Here is a 17,565-nt window from a genome sequence, read left to right on the forward strand (position 1 = left end):
GGAAGGAGTACCAGGCTGACCTCCTCAGTGAAGCCTTCCCAACGACTCCCACCGTTTCTGTCTCATCTCTCTGCCTCTGACCCATATAGTCCCAGCTCCAGAAGCCATGCTTTGGTTTGAGAAGTGTGGAGCGTGCTCCCTCTGTCCCCATCCCCTTCCACCTTTTTCTTTCTTTGGATGTCTTTACTGAAGACCTTTGTCTTCCTAGGTTTCCAGACACTTTGCTAAAATGCAAATAACTCTTGACTGGGGACTAGCTGGCACACTGCTGAAAAGCAAGAGACCTATTCTGTGGGAAGGAAGTAGGGCCAAGATCAGGGAAAGGGCAGCATGCAGCTCCAAGGGAACTTGACCAACCTGATGACGTTTTTGAGAGTCTGACTGGGTTGACACACCCTTGCCCTATCCCCAGAGCAGGGAGCAAGGCTTTTGTAGAGAGGCCAACTGCCAGCAGCAGAGAGTCTGGGCAGTGAAGTGGGGGGTTTCCCCAAGGTACCCTGAGAGGGAAGAGATTCAAGTCCACTGTTCATCCTTGTGTTTGGGGCTTGGGCATGGTGAGGAACTTGACTGACCTTTCAAGTGAGTATGATTATCTCAGGTGAAAAAACTTAGACATCAAGAGGCGTGGTAATGATAATGGTCCTGATGATATAATAATAATGGTAATTATCCTAGTAATCCCTTCGGATGTGTATAATGTCTTTCAAAGCACTCAAAGTGCATTCCCCTCTGTGATCTCATATAAGCTCAACCTACTTCTGGCGGTGAGATTGGGTGGGACAGGCTAGAGTAGCCACCTGGGGAAACTGAGGCACAGAACTTTTCACTCGAGTCCCTTTTACTAGCTACATGAGTCCTGGAAAAATGAACCTTCTTTTTCCTCTATCATCCAATTACTTTGAGTTGCCATCTTGTCCCTGGGAGTGAAACAGACACAGACACACACACAGACACAGACACAGACACACACACACACACACACACACACCCATCCATGGCTTCCAACTTCCAAGGGCCATTGCTGAAGAGCGATTCACTGAGAGAGTTGAGCCAATTAATCACGCCTCCATCCCACCTCTCCCTTCCTCATGTGCTGTGCACTGGTTGTCTCATCAAACGAAGCCGGGAGGAGGCAGATCTGAGGAGCGCTTCATAGGGGAGACTTTTCTTTAAAAGAAATCACTTTGTGCCACAGTGCAGGGTGACTTACTTTCATGTGGCAAATGCATTCTGGCAGCTCCCTGCTCCACGTTAGATAGATCATTAAACTAGGGACCGGCTGTGGGGAATTTTCCCAGCCCCTCCTCCAGAGACGGCTCTGCCAGTCACAGCTAGGCACACACCGGGTCACTTTCAAAGGGAGAGAATTGGGTCCTGAAAGGCTAACGAGTAAAAAACAGAGAAGAAGCTGTGGGTGCTCACTGCTAGCTGGAGTCCTGTGATTCCATTTGCTAAATGTGTCTCTGCTTAGTAATTTCAGGGCAGCCTGCAGGGAGAGAGAATGTGGGGTGGAGGAAGGGGGGCGGGGTGGGTGAAAGGCAGGGAAGAAAAAGAAAAAAACCAGCCAGCCCGTCTGGCATTAGTTCAGAAAGCTCTCCAACTCACACATCTGGTTCTTATATTTCAAAGTTAATTAGTCATATTGAGGCTGTCTGAAGATAAATTTATCATCCAGAAAAAACACAAACAGTTTGAAAAATGAAAGGAAGTGGGGTGACATGGCTTGACGTTTAAATAAATCATTTTAACATGATTAAAAAACTTGTCCTGTCTGACACCCAGCACTTGGGTACTTTGTAAAGACTTTTTGACAAAGACAAGTCCCTGTTTGGTATACAAAAGTCCTTGCCATTCAATTACTCAGAATAATCTTTGGCCAATTACTTTTCTGAGTGACTACCGGGGACAGCAGCCCGCAGCCCCCCGTCCCCTCCCCGGGTGGTAGCTGGGGTCTTGGGATCGTCAGTGGTTATCCCAGTGAAAAAACTCTGACACGACGAGGTTTGGGTGAGTGGAGAGTTTTTCTGAGAGAGGGCTGAGCGCACAGTGAATTCCTCATCCTGTTCCCTCTGGCTGACGGTTAGGTCTGAGCAGGAAATCCTTCCGTGGCCAAAAGAGGAAAGATTCTCTTCAAACACCTAGGCAACTCCTTCCCAGAACCGGATGTGTCCTGTTCCTTACACCTTCCAGGGCTTAGACGACAGTTTGAACTCTGCATCTAAAGGAATTAAGACACAGGTTCTCCCTGGCCTAGCTGTAGCGGGCGTCGCCAGATGGGGGTGGTAAAAATGTAAATAATAGCGAGTTCTGACATGTTGGTGTTTTCTAGGAGGAGATAGAAGTGACCAGGGACCCTGAGCTCTACAGACTCAGCCACACCACTGTCCACTTGTCCCTCCCTCCCCCTACTGGCCCTACCAGGCCCTTTGTTTACTCTGTAAAGGTCATGAGTTTCTGTTTTCTATCATGACTGACAGACAGCCTTCCCCACCCAGCTCAGCAACCTCAACAGACATCTTGCTTGGTGGTGGTAGAGGTGGAGGTGATGGTATATACAGGCATTTCTAGAAGTAATAGAAGAGGTTGGGCACTCCTGACCACCCCCAGGGCTTTCGCCAATTCTGTCTAAAGCACCTGGGCTCTTGGGAGATGTCTTAGGTGCCTTCTGGTTTGTTCTTTGGTCGTGTTCTCTGGCAGGGCAGACGTGATATAATGCAACATGAACGCTTTCTCTTATTAGCAATTTGGTCTCATCAGTTTCGTTAATGGGATAACAAGAGGTGCTGGTTATGGTGCAAAAGTCTCATCATGTTGGTAATTTTCACTGTAACATGTTAGCAATCTGTCACTATTTGTTTCCAGCAATACTGGCAAGAGTCTGCTTACATCAGGGGGCTCTCATTTTCTCTCCATACCACCAGACTGTTCTTTCTTTCTCTGGCTGGGTGGCGTCCTCTGTCTCAATCTGTCTCTGGCCATCTTGCTGTGCTCTTGTTTCCCTGTCTTTTCAGGTTTCTTCCTCTGTCACCTCCCACCCCTCTGATAACCCATTCCAGTGTTTGGATGGGAAGGAACAAAGGGCAGCCTGCAATGACAGAATGCCAGAGCTGGAAGTCCCTAGCTATCGTTACTCCCAGCCCCCTCATTTTTCAGATGGAGAAACAGAGGCACAGAGAGAAGTAATTTGCCCACAGTATCCCAGTCAGTTCAGGTCCAAGGTCAGGTCTAGGATCCTGGCTCCATGATTTCAAATTCACTGTACCTTATACTACGTGATGTACAGATTCTTCTGAGAAAAGCAGTCAGTCTTAGAAACCAACTTTCTTGCATATGGGAACACTTATCCTGGTGAAGATAAGGTCGTAGAGAGGATAGTGTCTCCTTCACTGAGTTAATGGGGTCTTTCTCAGTTTAAACAGGAGGCGCTCTCAAACCAGGTGGTTTTCTGAGGTGAATCATCCCACCAGCTGGGATGCCTTTGGTCTCAGGGTCCCTGCTCTGGAATTAAGAGGGGAGAGCTCTCCTGGCTGGCAGTGGGGTGGATGCTGCTTCTGGACACCGTCTTGGTCACCAGCTGTCCAGCTCAGGAGCCCTGGCCATAAATAGCTTTCCTATGCAAGGTGAGATGTTCCGTCTGCCTCCGGGCCCCGTTTCGCTGCTGTGGCTCCAGGACACCTTCACCTTGCCCTTGTACATTTGCTGGAGTGGCCAAGATTCACTCCTGCTGGAAGCATGCCTTTCCACAGCTGGTGCCTGGAGGGGTGGAGGCGGAGAAAAGCCAGAAACGCCACCCTGTTGTGAAAAGATGCCAGATTCGGAGTCAGACAGACTGGGGTTTGAATCCTGGCCATCTACTTAGTGGCTGCATGACCTTCCTAGATACAGAACCTGTCAGTCTCAGTTTCCTTATTTGCAGAATGGCGATTAGCTCATAGGTTTGTAGTGGGGTGTAGAAAAAAACATATGTAAAGTATCCAGAATGCCCCAAGGCACATGGTACCAAAACCAAAATCAAACCAGTTGCCATGGAGTCGATCCTGAGTCATGGACACCCCGTATGTTGCAGGGTAGATCTGCCCCATAGGCTTTTCAATGGCTGTGACTTTTCACAAGAGCAGGTTGCCAGGCCTTTCCTCTGAGGAACCTTAAGGTGAGTTTGAACCACTAACCTGTTAGCTAGTAGTTGAGCTCTTAACCATTCGTGCCACCCAGGCACTCTTAGGCCATAGTGAGTCTGCTATCAACCACATTTTCAGTCTCTTCCTCGCGAGTGTACCACGTAGGCAGAGACTCACCTTGACCATATTTTGAATTCATTCATGGCCATTATCAAGATCACAGTTTAGAGTGATGGCCGGCCATGTAGTTAGTTATGGCCTGTCTGGAGTTAAGAGGCGGTGGGCTGTTGGAGGAAGTGTTGTATTTCAGGACCAAGGAGAATTGCCAAGGCAGAGGGGTCTAGAGTACAACTAAGGTGTCTGTTGAGTGGAGGGAGAGGTGTTGGTGTTTAGGAGAAAGGATGAATACTCAAGTTTCTGTGGCAGAAAAAAAAAAAAAGAAAGAAAAATCTCAGGCTTTGGTGCTATGAATGCTACCAGGCTTGTGTGCATTTTCTCTGTCAAAACCTTCCCACTAATTATCCAAAGCCTCCTTGACTACTTCTGATGAAACCGCCAGCCGACTTGGAAATCTCAGGACGATCTCACTGTGCCCTGGTGAATAGTAAACAATGTTCACAGGGGCAGATGACTTGGCCAAGTAGTCCTGTTGAGGGGCGGTGTGCTCCTCAGAGAGGTGGCTTCCGTGGCCTGCCCCAGGGTACCTGGCAGGCTTGAGGGAGAGTGGGTACCTGGGTTGGCCCATTTCCTCCCTCAGTTGTCCTAGGGCGCTTTGGCTGTGAGTTCTGATGGACTGTCTGCCCCTCTGGTGCTCCTTTTGAAGTTAACAGATTGGTGTATGTGTGTGTGTGTGTGTGTATGTGTGCACATGCTTCTCTGTGATCCAGAGTCCCTGGGTGGTGTAAATGGTTAATGGACTCAGCTGCTAACAGAAAGGTTGTGGGTTCGAGTCCACCCTGAGACACCCCAGAAGAAAGGCCTGGCAATCTACTTATGAAAAAGCAGCCATTGAAAACCCCATGGAGTGCAGTTACACGCACCATGAGGTCAACATGAGTTGGAGTCGACCAGATGGTAACTGGTTTTCCTGTGATGAACATCTCTACTTAGAAAATGGGGGCCTCACAGTGGGAATCAGTTAAAAAAGGGGATCTGTGCAGATAGGACAGCCTCTTCAGGTCCTGGCTTTCTGTATGTAGCTCATTCTTGTCCTGCACGGTACAGAATGCCTATTGCCTCCCTGGAGAAGTTTCCTGGAGCATGCAGTCTAAGGTACCTCACTCTCATTACCAAAACAAAAACGAAACCCACTGCTGTCGACTCATAGTGACCCTATAGGACAGAGTAGAACTGCTCCATATGGTTTCCAAGGTGCACCTGGTGGTTTCGAACTGCTGACCTTTTGGTTAGCAGCCATAGCTCTTAACCACTGCACCACGAGGGCTTCTTTTTCATTACAGGACCGTTTTTTTTCTTTCTTAACTTATATCACAACTGTGACTATCTTGTTATTTGCTTCCTCTCCCTAGATTCTAAGTGTCGGGAGGGCAGGGGCTTTTACATCCTGGTCACCTCTGTCTTTCTGTCGCTAGGACATCTCAATTCCAAGGCCACAGGTGCTCAATACCTACCTGTTGACTGCAGGAGTGAACCTGCAGAAAGTGGCCATTAATGACTTCCTCTCCCTGCCTCCTAGGGTTTTTGTAAGGGTCAAATGAGGCTCGCTGTGAAAATAATTTGAAAAAATGCAAAGAAATATGCCAAATATAAGCTATTAACGTTACTCCCCTGTGGGAAGCAGACAACTTTCCTTTGCCAGAATTTCTCAGTAACTTTGAGGTGAGCCTGGCAGAAACTGGACGTTTTCCAAGTCCCTCACTCCCACCTAGACAGGGGCGGGTGCTTAAAGCAGCCCTCAGGATGCAGAACACCTCAGATTTGCCTTATTCAGACGTATTGAGTGGCTGCTGCTTTGGCTTGGGGGCCAGGAGCCAGGGCTACAGAAATGCACAATTCAGCCCCTGTCCTCAGGAAAGTCACCATTTAGGAGGAAAGGCAGACTTGTCAAACACTAAATCTTAGTACACAGACATACGCAACGGTCCAGGTAAGTTTAAGGTACTTATGTTGCCAAGAAGAGCCCTGGTGGTGCAGTGGTTAAGCATTGGGCTGGTAACCAGAAGGTCGGCAGTTTGAATCCACCAGCTGCTCCTTGGAAACCCTATGCGATGGTTCTACTCTGTCCTATAGGGTTGCTGTAAGTCAGAATCAAATCAGTGTGTTTGGTTTGGTTGTTGCTGAGAAGAACAGTCCTAAGAAGATGGGGAGACGACAATAGGATCACTTGGAAAATGTGGTCCTGCTTTCGTGGGACTTACAACTTGGCGGAGAAGTTTTCTATAACTTGGTGTTTCTCATCTTTTCTTTTTTTTAAAAATGGCCATTCCTCCAGGAACTTTTTAAGATATATTTTCCTGATCACTTTTCTCTACCCCTTCCTTTCTCCAATGAGATTTTAATGCCACAGATATACAATATACCCGTGTGTGTCCTGTGGCCCTTTAGGGGGTAATAGGCCATTGTAATACCTAAGTTTTTTTGTCACTCAGGAACCAGTGTTCACCCCCTCGGGGGTGATGGTGCTTCCGTTGGGAGTGTGTGCAATCACCAAATGCCCTTCCGCCCTCCCAGCCAACTCCGCTGACCTCAGACAACTTCTCCTCCGCGTCCTGATGGCTTTGCTTCTTCTCTTCTGTCGTTCTTGTTAGGTGCTGTGGAGTTGATTCCAACTCTCGGCGACCCTATGTGACAGAGTAAAACTTCTCCATAAGGGTTTCAAAGCTGTGACCTTTTGGAAGCAGATCTCCAGGCCCCTCTTCTGTGGAGATGCTGGGTGGGTTTGAAGTGCCAGCCGTTAGGTTCGTGGTCGAGTGCAAACTGTTTGTGGCACTCAGGGCCCTTCCTGCCTAACCTGGTGTTTAACAAATCCTTGTTGATTGATGGGCATGTTTTCCCTTCTCAGCACAGCTAGGGAGGGCAGAAATTGTTCTTTTAGAAATCTTCTCATTGAGCACAGGGCACGGAGAAGTGGCTTAAAAAACATTAGCTGAATGAATTGAATAAAGAAGGGTCAGATTTGAAGAATGTTTTTGCTTTGGTTCTCACCGTTTACAAAACGTTAATTCACTCAGGTCCTGACATCCCGCAGCTTCACTTTGAGTGTCAAGTGGCTCCAAAGGCTTGAATCCATCACTGGCCTTCCAAGCTCACATTTTCTCAGGGCCTGAGCAAGCCAACTACCAAGGGCCACCTTCTTTCAAGAGGTTGGTTGACTCCTGGAAAGAGAGCCATTGCTGGCAATCTCAAATTTTAGCTGCACTGGGAAACCAATTGCAATCCCAAAGCTCTGCCTTTTTGGATTTGTCCCGGCCGCTTGACAACCCTTCTTCTGAGGGCTCTTTCCTGGAGCAGCCTCTGGTTGGGTTGGATTAGCAGAGACTTTTAGATGTTCTGGTTTGTAAATTACTGGAGAAATTATATCCCTGTCATATTTGAACACTCTGAAATAGGAAAGAATTACTTTACTGGGTGTTCCCCCTCCCTCCTCATAAATGTTTGAAGCTAACAAAATGTTTTCAAGCAATTTCTTGCCACGAGATTGGGTGAAACTTACTTCAAGTGCCTTTCCAGAACCTGTCCTAGAAAAGTAATTGTGTAATTAGCTATAAATTAGTAAAAATTATGCTAATTACTTCCAGGTGTGACATATTTTGTGCTTAAAAACAAGTAAAAGAAATAAAGGGGCTGTCACCGTGGTTCCCAAGTGAAGGTTAGCACGGGCAACTTGACAGGCTGATGTGCACATTTTCTTAATATTATTTTTTTTTAATTATGTAATTTCTGAATAAGTACAAACAGACCCGAGAACAAAAGTACAACAGAAAAACCCAGCGGTGGTTTTTTTTTTTTTTTGTATGTGCGTATGCTTAATTAAAAGGAGTCTAAGTAGGAGTTTTTTTTTTTTTTTGAGTACTTTTCTTTTCAAATGTGTAATGGGGAGACTGGAGGTAGTGGGATGGGGGTGTTGGCATTGGAGAGGTTTCTGGGCTTCAGGGGCTCTTTAAGCCAAAAGAGGTCCAGTGGCCCTTCGGGGTTGTTGCTTTCTGCACACACCCTTCACCCTTTCAGTTCTTGTTATTAAGGTAATGTGGACCATGGCCAAGAAATGACAGCCATTGTATGCTAATGGCATTGTCTTCAGTGTTCATTTGCATACAGCTCTTTACTTTGCACAATGCTTTATTGTACAGGTCTTATATTCTTCTGGCCACGGTCCTGTGATACATTCAGGGCAGGTATTATGTATGGCCTTTATTGTGTCCATAAAAGTCTGGAGAACACATTCTCCTGGGATGGGGTAAAGGAGAAAGAAGGAGAAAGTAGGATCTACCTCCTTTCTTCCTTCTTAGTCGTCTTTTCTTGTTTTGAAACTCATTCAGCAGTGATTGGTACATCTTTTCTGTGCCCACTAGCAGTGGGGGTTAAAAAAAAAAAAAATGGGTCCATCTGTTGGCCAGACATGTTGTTGGACTCTGTAACAGGGGCTGGACATATAAAGACCAATAGCACACTAAAGATCACAGGTGGAGGAGATAGAAATGAGGAAATAATCTGATGGAGTATGAGAACTACTGTAATTATGGTGGCCCTAGGTCTTGGATGGAAACCCTGGTAGTGTAGTGGTTAAGAGCTATGGTTACTAACCAAAGGTTCGGTGGTTCAAATCTACCAGCCGCTCCTTGGAAACTCCAAACAGTTCTACTCTGTTTTATAGGGTCGCTATGAGTCAGAATTGACTCGAGGCAGTGGGTTTTTTTTTTTGTTGTTGTTGTTGGAGGTCTTGGGTTTTCTAAGGATAGTCCCACTTTCAAATATTTTATCTCATTGTCTTTCCACAAGTACATTTGTACTCATGTGTCTTTGTGTCTCGAACTTTAATTTGGAGAACCTGATCCTCAGAGCTGTAATGTTGTTGAGTCGACTCCAAATCATGGTGACCCCAAGTGTATTAGAGTAGAACAGCTCCAGATGATTTTCAGTGACTGATATTATGAAGCAGGTCAACAGACCTTTCTTTTGAGGCACCGCTGGGAAGACTCAAACTACCAGCTTTTTGGTTAGCAGCTGAGTTTGTTATCCATTGTACTATACAGGGACTCCACAGCTGTAATAAACTCGTTACTGTTGAGTCGATTCTAAAACACAGTGACCCTATAGGACATAGTAGAGCTGACCCATAGGATTTCCAAAGAGCGGCTGGTGGACACGAACTGCCGACTTTTTGGTTAGCAACCAAGCTCTTATCCACTGAGCTGTAAGAGAGGAATGTGAAAAGTGCTTCAGTCAGAGGAGGGTCATACTCACAAAGGACAAGCATCTGAGTCAGGTCTTCGAGGGTAAGTATACGTTCTCCAGGCAGAGAAGGAGAGGAAGATGATGCTTTTGGTAGAGGGAGACCTGAGGAGGGCTTCGAAGTCTATCAAGAATGCACTGGGAATTAATGGAGAGAAGGAGGTCCTGGCAGAGGAAGTAGCAAGGAGAAAAGTACAGAGATGTTAAATAAGGTGAAGTGTTGGAGGAGCTACACATAGTTTAGTGCCCCTAGAGCACTGAGAGGGAGGAGGTGAGAGGGGGAAGGAAGCAGGGCCTAAGGAGGACCTTGTAGGCTATACCAAGGGAGACTTTGAAATAAAAGGAAACCGCTGTAAAATTTAAGTACGGTGTTTGTGTGTATGTATGTATGTGTGTGTGTGTGTGTGTAATTGGGGCTGGGGCAACAGACCCTACCCACCTCCATCCCTGCTTCTGTCCCTAGAAGGGAGATCAGGGAACTCCTGTTGCTCCAGGAGACCTCCTTGGGGGGATGTCCTGACAGAGTGGCTTGCTGACCTTTCCTTTTACCCCGAAGCCTTCACTCACCACCACAGACAGCATCCCTAGGCTTTGCACCTACAAATTTAAGCCAACAGATGCTTAAGGAGCCGCTGTGAGCAGCCTGACCAAACAAGGGCAATGATTCTCTATAACAACTTACGAGGAGAAGGTATAATGAGCACATGTGTATTCCTCAGCATTCTTGACATCCTTCACAGCCTTCTGATGAGTTTCCAATCTCCAGATTAAAAAAACAAAACAGAACAAAAACAAAAAACTCAATGAAATGTCTTTTTAAAATCAGAAAATAAGAGGTACTAAGGCAGAGAAGGAAAAACAAGGTCCCTGGGTGGTGTAAATCATTTGCGCTTGACTGTTAACTGAATCTTTATGGAAGCAGATTCAACGGCAGTGGGTTTGGTTCTTATTAGCTGAAAGTTTGGTGGTTCAAACCCACCCAGTGACATCATGAAAGAAAGGCCTGGCAATCTGCTTCCGTAAAGATTACAGCCAAGAAAACCCTATGGAGCAGTTCTACTCTGTAACACATGGTAACACCATGAGTTGGAATCGACTTAACGGCAACAGGTTCAGCTTTTTTGTTTGTAGGAAAAACAGAACAAATAAAAAAATAATAACAATAACCAACCTAATAAAAAAGGCATAGCCCTGGGGGCAGGTGAGCTGACTCATTGCTGACTTTGTGCCTTGTCGTCAGTCTGACTTACCTGATTCCCTTTCCTTGTCTTGGCTTCACATTCTGCATTTTCGAAATGAAAGGATTGAGCTAATTTGCCTCAAAGATCTTTCCAGCTCTGATCTGTAAACTTTGCAGTTTCTTTTTACTTTTGATAGAGCACAAGAAAAAAATAAGGAGCCCTGGTGGTTCAATAGTTAAGTGCTTGGCTGCTAACTGAAAAGTTGGTGGTTCGAACTTACCAGCCACTCTTGGGGAGGAAAGACCTGGCGATCTGCTCCTGTAAAGATTACAGCCTAGGAAATCCTATGCGGCCGTTCTACTCTGTCCTACGGGGTTTCTGTGGGTTGGAATCTACTGGATGGCACACAAAAACGACAACAGCAGCGGCAGTAGTACTAATAATGACGAGGATGCTGAGATGATAGGAGTTAGTGCCCTGGTGGCACAGTGGTTAAGAGCTCGGCTACTAACCAAAAGGTCAGCAGTTCGAACCCACTAGCCACTCCTTGTAAACCCTATGGGGCAGCTCTACTGTGTCCTGTAGGGTCACTATGAGTAGCAATTGACTTGACAGCAATGGGTTTGATTTCGGCATCAGGATGGCCAAGTGGTCTAAGGTACCAGACTCAAGCCCAGCTTCCTCTGCATTGAGGATTTTGGTCTCCAAATGGAGGCGTGGGTTTGAACCCCACTTCTGACACATTGGTTTTGGAGCCCTGGTGGCATAGTGGTTAAGAGCTATGGCTGCTAACAAAAAGGTCAGCAGTTTGAATCCACCAGTCGCTCCTTGGAAACCCTATGGGGCAGTTCTCTTCTGTTCTATAGGGTCTTTATGAGTCGTAATCGACTCAATGGCAATGGGTTTGGTTTGGTTTTGGTTTAGCATCTATTGAGTGCATGCCTCCTCTGTGTGTAAGATATTATTCTAAGAACTTTGTGCTTATTAGCCTATTTAATCCTGTGTGGTAGGTACCGTTAGTATCCATATTGTACAGAGGAGGATGTAGGCATGCCGAGTGCTGAAGTGACCAGGACTCTGTGCTGGAATCAGGTGCTTCTGTGTTGGAACCCAGGCTCCCCGAGTTCCATTTCTCTACCAGCCTCCCAGGGCTCTTGAGAGGATTTAATGAGACAATTTTTGTAACAAGCACTTCCCAAATTGCAATGTACCATACACATGTGGACAGAAACCAACCAGGAGCCAGAGCAGATGTGACTAATTTGGCCAGAGTTGGCTAGCCTCCCAAGCAGGACAGCTGGAATCTCAAGAGGAAGGCAGAAGAGGCTGAGTGAGGCCTGGGTGGAGAATGAATTTCTCCTGGCTGAGCTAGGCCTGCCTGCCCTGAGGCTCCCTCCAATTGTGGGATGTGTGTGGCTCTCGGCTTGCCTCCAGGGCAGAGGCCTGGGCCAGACACAGAGCACATATTGAGCTGGAGGGGGCTTCCTGGAACAGGTGACATTTCTCTGGAGATTTCAGCCTTGCGGTCTGGTTCTTCTTGAGTTTCTCCCACTAGGTGGAACCAGGCATGGGGTTGATGGATTTTCTCATTACCCATGGCCACCTCAGTTGGTATGAAAAGCCCTCCCCAGCTGGCCATGCCCCAGGAAGCTGGTCATATTTCCTGCCACGCACCGCAAGGCACCTCTGCTTCAATGGCCCACCCTCCTTGTGTTCCCATAGACAAGGGGCAGTGGCTACCTAGGAGTCTTTGTTGACGCTGCTCCCTTTTTGAAATACTGTCTTGTCCCCACTCCTCCTGAGTCAGGCCCACTCACTGTCAAACCACAGCTGAAGTTCTGCCTCCTTTCAAGACTCTTTTCCTGCACCTTTCCCCCCTGTTTGAGCTCCTAGAGCCCTTATCTCCATGTACACAGTGTCACTTAGCCACCTGGGTATGGCTTCTCTGCAGGGCAAGGGCAGGACCATGATTCAGCCTTCCTTTTTTTTTTTTTTAATACCTTCAGAGTTTTGCATGTCAGGCATTGCTCATCAGGGTTGCTTACTTAGACAATATTTGTAGGAAGAAAGAAGGAATGATTTGAAGTACCTCGGCCTTTCCTCCTAGATTTTTTTTTTTTGTGAACAGTGTAAGCTTTTGTCTCAAACGTTGGCTTTACTCTGGTCGTTGGAAAGCATTGTAAGTAACAGGAAGGGTGCAGTTCTCATTGCTCACAAGTGAAGTTTGCTGCTGGATCAAAGCCCTGTTAGCCGTGACCAATGTCTGGCAACCCTCTTGTAGGGCAGATAAGCTGCTTGACATGGAGCCTTCCCTTGACCAGACAAGAAACCTTTGCAGACACGCTTTCCAGGTCAACACCACCTATGGGAGCTCCTGGGAGGGAGACTTTTAAAGAAGTAAAATACATTCAGGAAATGTATTTGTTAGAGGGTCTTTGTAGATGTGGTCAAGAGCACACACAGAATTTGCAGGGCCAGTGCAAAATGAAAATGTGCTCGGCTGCTAACCAAAAAGTTGGAGATTCGAGTCCACCCAGAGGCACCTTGGAACAAAGGCTTGGCAGTCTACTTTTGAAAAATCAGCCATTGACGGGGGTTTGAGGACCATGGTTTCAATGGACATCTAAGTCAATTGGCATAATAAAATCTATTAAGAAAACATTGAGCCTCCCACTTTGGAGAGTGGCGTCTGGGGTCTTAAACGCTAGCAAGTGGCCATCTAAGATGCATCAATTGGTCTCAACCCACTTGGAGAAAGGAAGAAAGAAGAACACCAAAGACACAAGGTAATTATAGCCTAAGAGACAGAAAGGACAACATAAACTAGAGACTACACCGGCCTGAGACCAAAAGAACTAGATGGTGCCTGGCCATAAATGATGACTGCCCTGACAGGAAACACAACAGAGAACCCCTGAGGGAGCAGGAGAACAGTGGGATGCAGACCCCAAATTCTTGTAAAAAGACCAGACTTAATGGTCAGACTGGAATTAGAAGGACCCCGGAGGCCATGGTCCCCAGGCCTTCTGTTAGCCCAAGATAGGAAGCATTCCCAAAGCCAACGCTTCAGACAGGGATTAGACTGGAATATGGGATGGAAAATGATACTGGTGAAGAATGAGCTTCTTGGATCAAGTAGACACATGAGACTATGTTGGCATCTCCTGCCTGGAGGGGAGATAAGAGGGCAGAGGGGCCAGAAGCTACCCGAATGGACACGAGGACAGAGAGTGAGTGGAGGGAAGAACTGTGCTATCTCATTAGAGGGAGAGCAATTAGAAGTGTATATAGCAAGGTGTATGTAAATTTTTATAGGAGAGATTGACCTGATTTGTAAACTTTCACTTAAAGCACACAAAAAAATAATTAAATAAAAAAAAATCAGCCATTGAAAACCCTATAGGTGGCACAAACGATTAAGCAATCTGCTACTAGCTGAAAGGTTGGCGGTTTGAACCCACCCAGAGGTGCTTCAGAAGACAGACCAGTCAAAGTGCTTCTGAAAGCTCACAGCCTTGAAAACCCTGTGGAGTACAGCTCTCTGATACCCATGAGCTCACTATGAGTTGGAATCAACTAGACAGCAACTAATCACCACCACCACACCACAACAAAATTTTATGGAGCACAGTTCTACTCTGCCACAATAGGGTCACCATGAGTTGGAGTCTACTCGATGGCAAATATTTTATTTTGTTAAAAAATTAAGAATTTCAAGATAGCCACAACAGAGCATTAAATCAAGCCTGGGGCCTTTCTGAGCGTGAGGGCCCTGTGTAACACATCTCACACCCACACCTATGAAGCTGGCCCTGGGGATGTTTCTCTGCCGTGTGTGTGTGTGTGCTGGCTTGCCATTATGCTGGTGTAGGCGGTGATGGCGTTGGTATGAGTTAATTTCTTCTTCCTTTTACCCAGTATAGTTTCCAAGTTAAGTAATAATATTAAGTACCTACCGTGTGCCCAGCACTGTTCAAAGCGCTATAACCCACTGCCATTGAGTAGGTTTTGACTCGTAGAGATCCTATAGGATGGTGTAGAATTGCCCGATAGGATTTCCAAGGCTATAAATCTTTACGGAAGCAGACTGCTCCATCTTTCTCCCACAGAGCTGTTGATGGGTTCAAACAGCTGACTTTTTGGTTCTCATCTGAGCTCTTTCAGCACTGCGCTGCCATGGCTCCTCTCAAAACACTATGGGGAGTGATTTTTACATAATTAGTAGAAGATACAGGTTCTCCCTGGAGAGATGTTTTACAATATTATAACAGTGACCAGAGTTGTAGGCATTCGGTTAACACCGATCAATGTTAAATGAAGAAACTGAGGCTCAGAGAGGCTCAGTGGTTTGCCCAAAGTTACACAGCTACTCCAGGTCTGCATGGCCTCCCATAAGAAACGCTTAAAGAATAGTACACTTGGTGTGGAGTGACTAGTTGCTGGAGGGGGCCGGAGAAGCAGAGGAACAAGGCTGGACTAGGAAGGGCAGACAGCTGAGGAGGAAGGGTCCAGATTGTGGGTAGAGATGGGTAGGGAAGGCTGAGAGGGAGCACAGTGCAGGCAGCGAGTCGGCTCTGACTCCATCAGAAGGGACCCTGAGGGGGTCAGGGATGTCCCCTGGGATGCCTTCTTTCCTCTCTAGCCTTTATTCCATCTCTCCTTTCTTCTAAACAAGGTACCTGTTCTCAAGGGTCATCTCTTTCTTGATTCTAGTTCGGTGTTTTCCAAACTTTTTGGACCACCACCCACAGCAAGGACTCTATTTTCTGCCATTGTCTACTACATATATATGCATATGTGTGCGTGTGGTTTTTGTGTGTGCTTATTCACCATTGCTACGCGAGATGCAATCTGATGTTTTCTATTATATTCTATTACATAATGGCAAATTGAGAGAAGGACCCACTAAACTGAGGCACAATCCCAGAACGAAAAACTGCTGTAGCTCCATTCTTGTCACAGCTGTTAGCTGGGAAGAATTCTTTCGAATTCAAGATGCATATGGAAGGAAGTGGTTGTGTTCTGATAGGCTGGCTGGGGGACTCTCTTTCTTGCCTTCTGAGTGCTTAAAGCTCATACTGCTGGTACCCCCTGTAAAAACGGTGAGGGAACAGTGCCTGACATCTTCCACCTTCACGAGGGGGAAGAAGAGTCAAGATCAACAGCCCAAGGCTGATTCCTATGAGGCAGAGGTCAGACATGCCTCCTCTCTCCACCATCTTTACCAATTCTGACACCAGCCATCCCTCCCTCAGCACTCTCTTACTGGGTTCGATAATTCATAATGGCCACACAGAACTTGCAGACATACTCACCATTATGGGGTTTACTAGGGAAGTAACAGTTACAATTCAGGCTCAGGATAGCCTCGTCCCATCTGTGCTTGCAGGCACACCTCTCCCTGATGCTCACTTTCTGCCCAAAAGCACTCAGCTTTCTCTCTCCGTGGGTTGGGAAGCCCACCACGGTGTCTCCTGCTGCCAGGTCTCTGCTGCTGGGCCTCTCCTTCCTTGGTGGTGGGCTACTCCTGCCTGCTTTGGAACTGGGTGTCTTTTGAGGCAAAACTGACTAATCCCTTAAAACAAAATAAAACAAAAAACCCGTTACCGTTGGGTCAATTCCGACTCACAGCGACTCTGTAGGACAGAATAGAACTACTGCCCCATAGGATTTCCAAGGACTGTCTCGTGGATTCAAACTACCAAATTTTTTGGTTAGCAGCCAAGTTCTTAACCACTGTGCCACCAGGACTCCCATCCCCTTGGTGGGCCACAATTACCTAATCACACGGTCCTGCCCAGTCACCTGGGTAGGAGTTACAAGACCATAGCTAGAAAGGCCACACACAAAAGTAATTAATTGTACCGCACTCCCATGGAGATCTTAGCTCCTCCCACTTTAGGCTTAATGACATTTGCATATTCTGTCCCCAACCAGAGGGATTACAAACTCCTTGCAGAGAAAACACATTCTTAGGAGGATATAGAACACGTAGAAGGTAACAAGAATTCAGGAAGCTCATTTTTCTAGCCTTTCCCTGTGCCTTGTCCAGAGAAAGTACTCAACAAATATTTATAGCTTGACTGAGTAAATTGATCAAGAATCTCAAGATTTGAGAATTTTTAGAGGAGTTGAACATAATCTCAGCATTGCTCAATAAAAAGGCTTCTTGGTGTGGCTGGCATTTCATTGCTGTCTGAGCAAGCTGTTGGTATCTACCTTCTTCGCTGCTCCTTGTCATGTTTCTGCTCTGACTCAGTCTCTCATTCCAGCCTCAGATTTTCCTGGGGCTTATATCTTACTGCCGATGCTGGAGAGTCTGTCAAGACCCACAAGCTCACCTTGCCTGCCTCCTGAGTCAGACGACAGAAACACCCTCCAAGCCTCTTTCTCCTCCCCACGCAGCAGGGAGAGCACTGGGCTCAGTGTCAGAAAACCTCACTTCCCAGTCCCTTCAACCAGCTGAATGACTTTGGAGAAATTTCTTAACCTTTAGGGAACTCATTTCTCTTTATTTGACATGTCTGGGACTTGTTGAAGATCTGTTGGGGGCGCAAACGGTTTGCACTCAAGTTACCTACTGAAAGATTGGCAGTTCAAACCCACCCAATGGCACCCCAGAAGAAAGATTTGTAAAGATCACAGCTAAGAAAACCCCATGGAGCAGTTCTACCCAGTAACATGTGGGGTCGCCATAAGTTGGAATTGACTTGATGGCAATGGCTGTTTCATGATCAACCTCAGTTTACCGAGGAAACTGAGGTTTAGTTATCCAAGGTTACTTAGCTAATAAGTGGTGGAGTTGGAACTCAAACTTAGGCTTTCTTTTTTCCAAAGCCTTTTTTTTATATTGT

General features: G+C 46.5%; 1 long non-coding RNA gene across 3 annotated transcripts in view; it reads left to right on the plus strand.

The window, feature by feature from the left end:
- Positions 1-17,565, plus strand: part of LOC111751290 (uncharacterized) — a 276,943-nt gene that overhangs the window by 240,243 nt on the left and 19,135 nt on the right. The window lies entirely within an intron of this gene.

The sequence above is a fragment of the Loxodonta africana genome, chromosome 19 (genome assembly GCF_030014295.1).
Source record: "Loxodonta africana isolate mLoxAfr1 chromosome 19, mLoxAfr1.hap2, whole genome shotgun sequence".
Classification (NCBI taxonomy): Eukaryota; Metazoa; Chordata; class Mammalia; order Proboscidea; family Elephantidae; genus Loxodonta; species Loxodonta africana.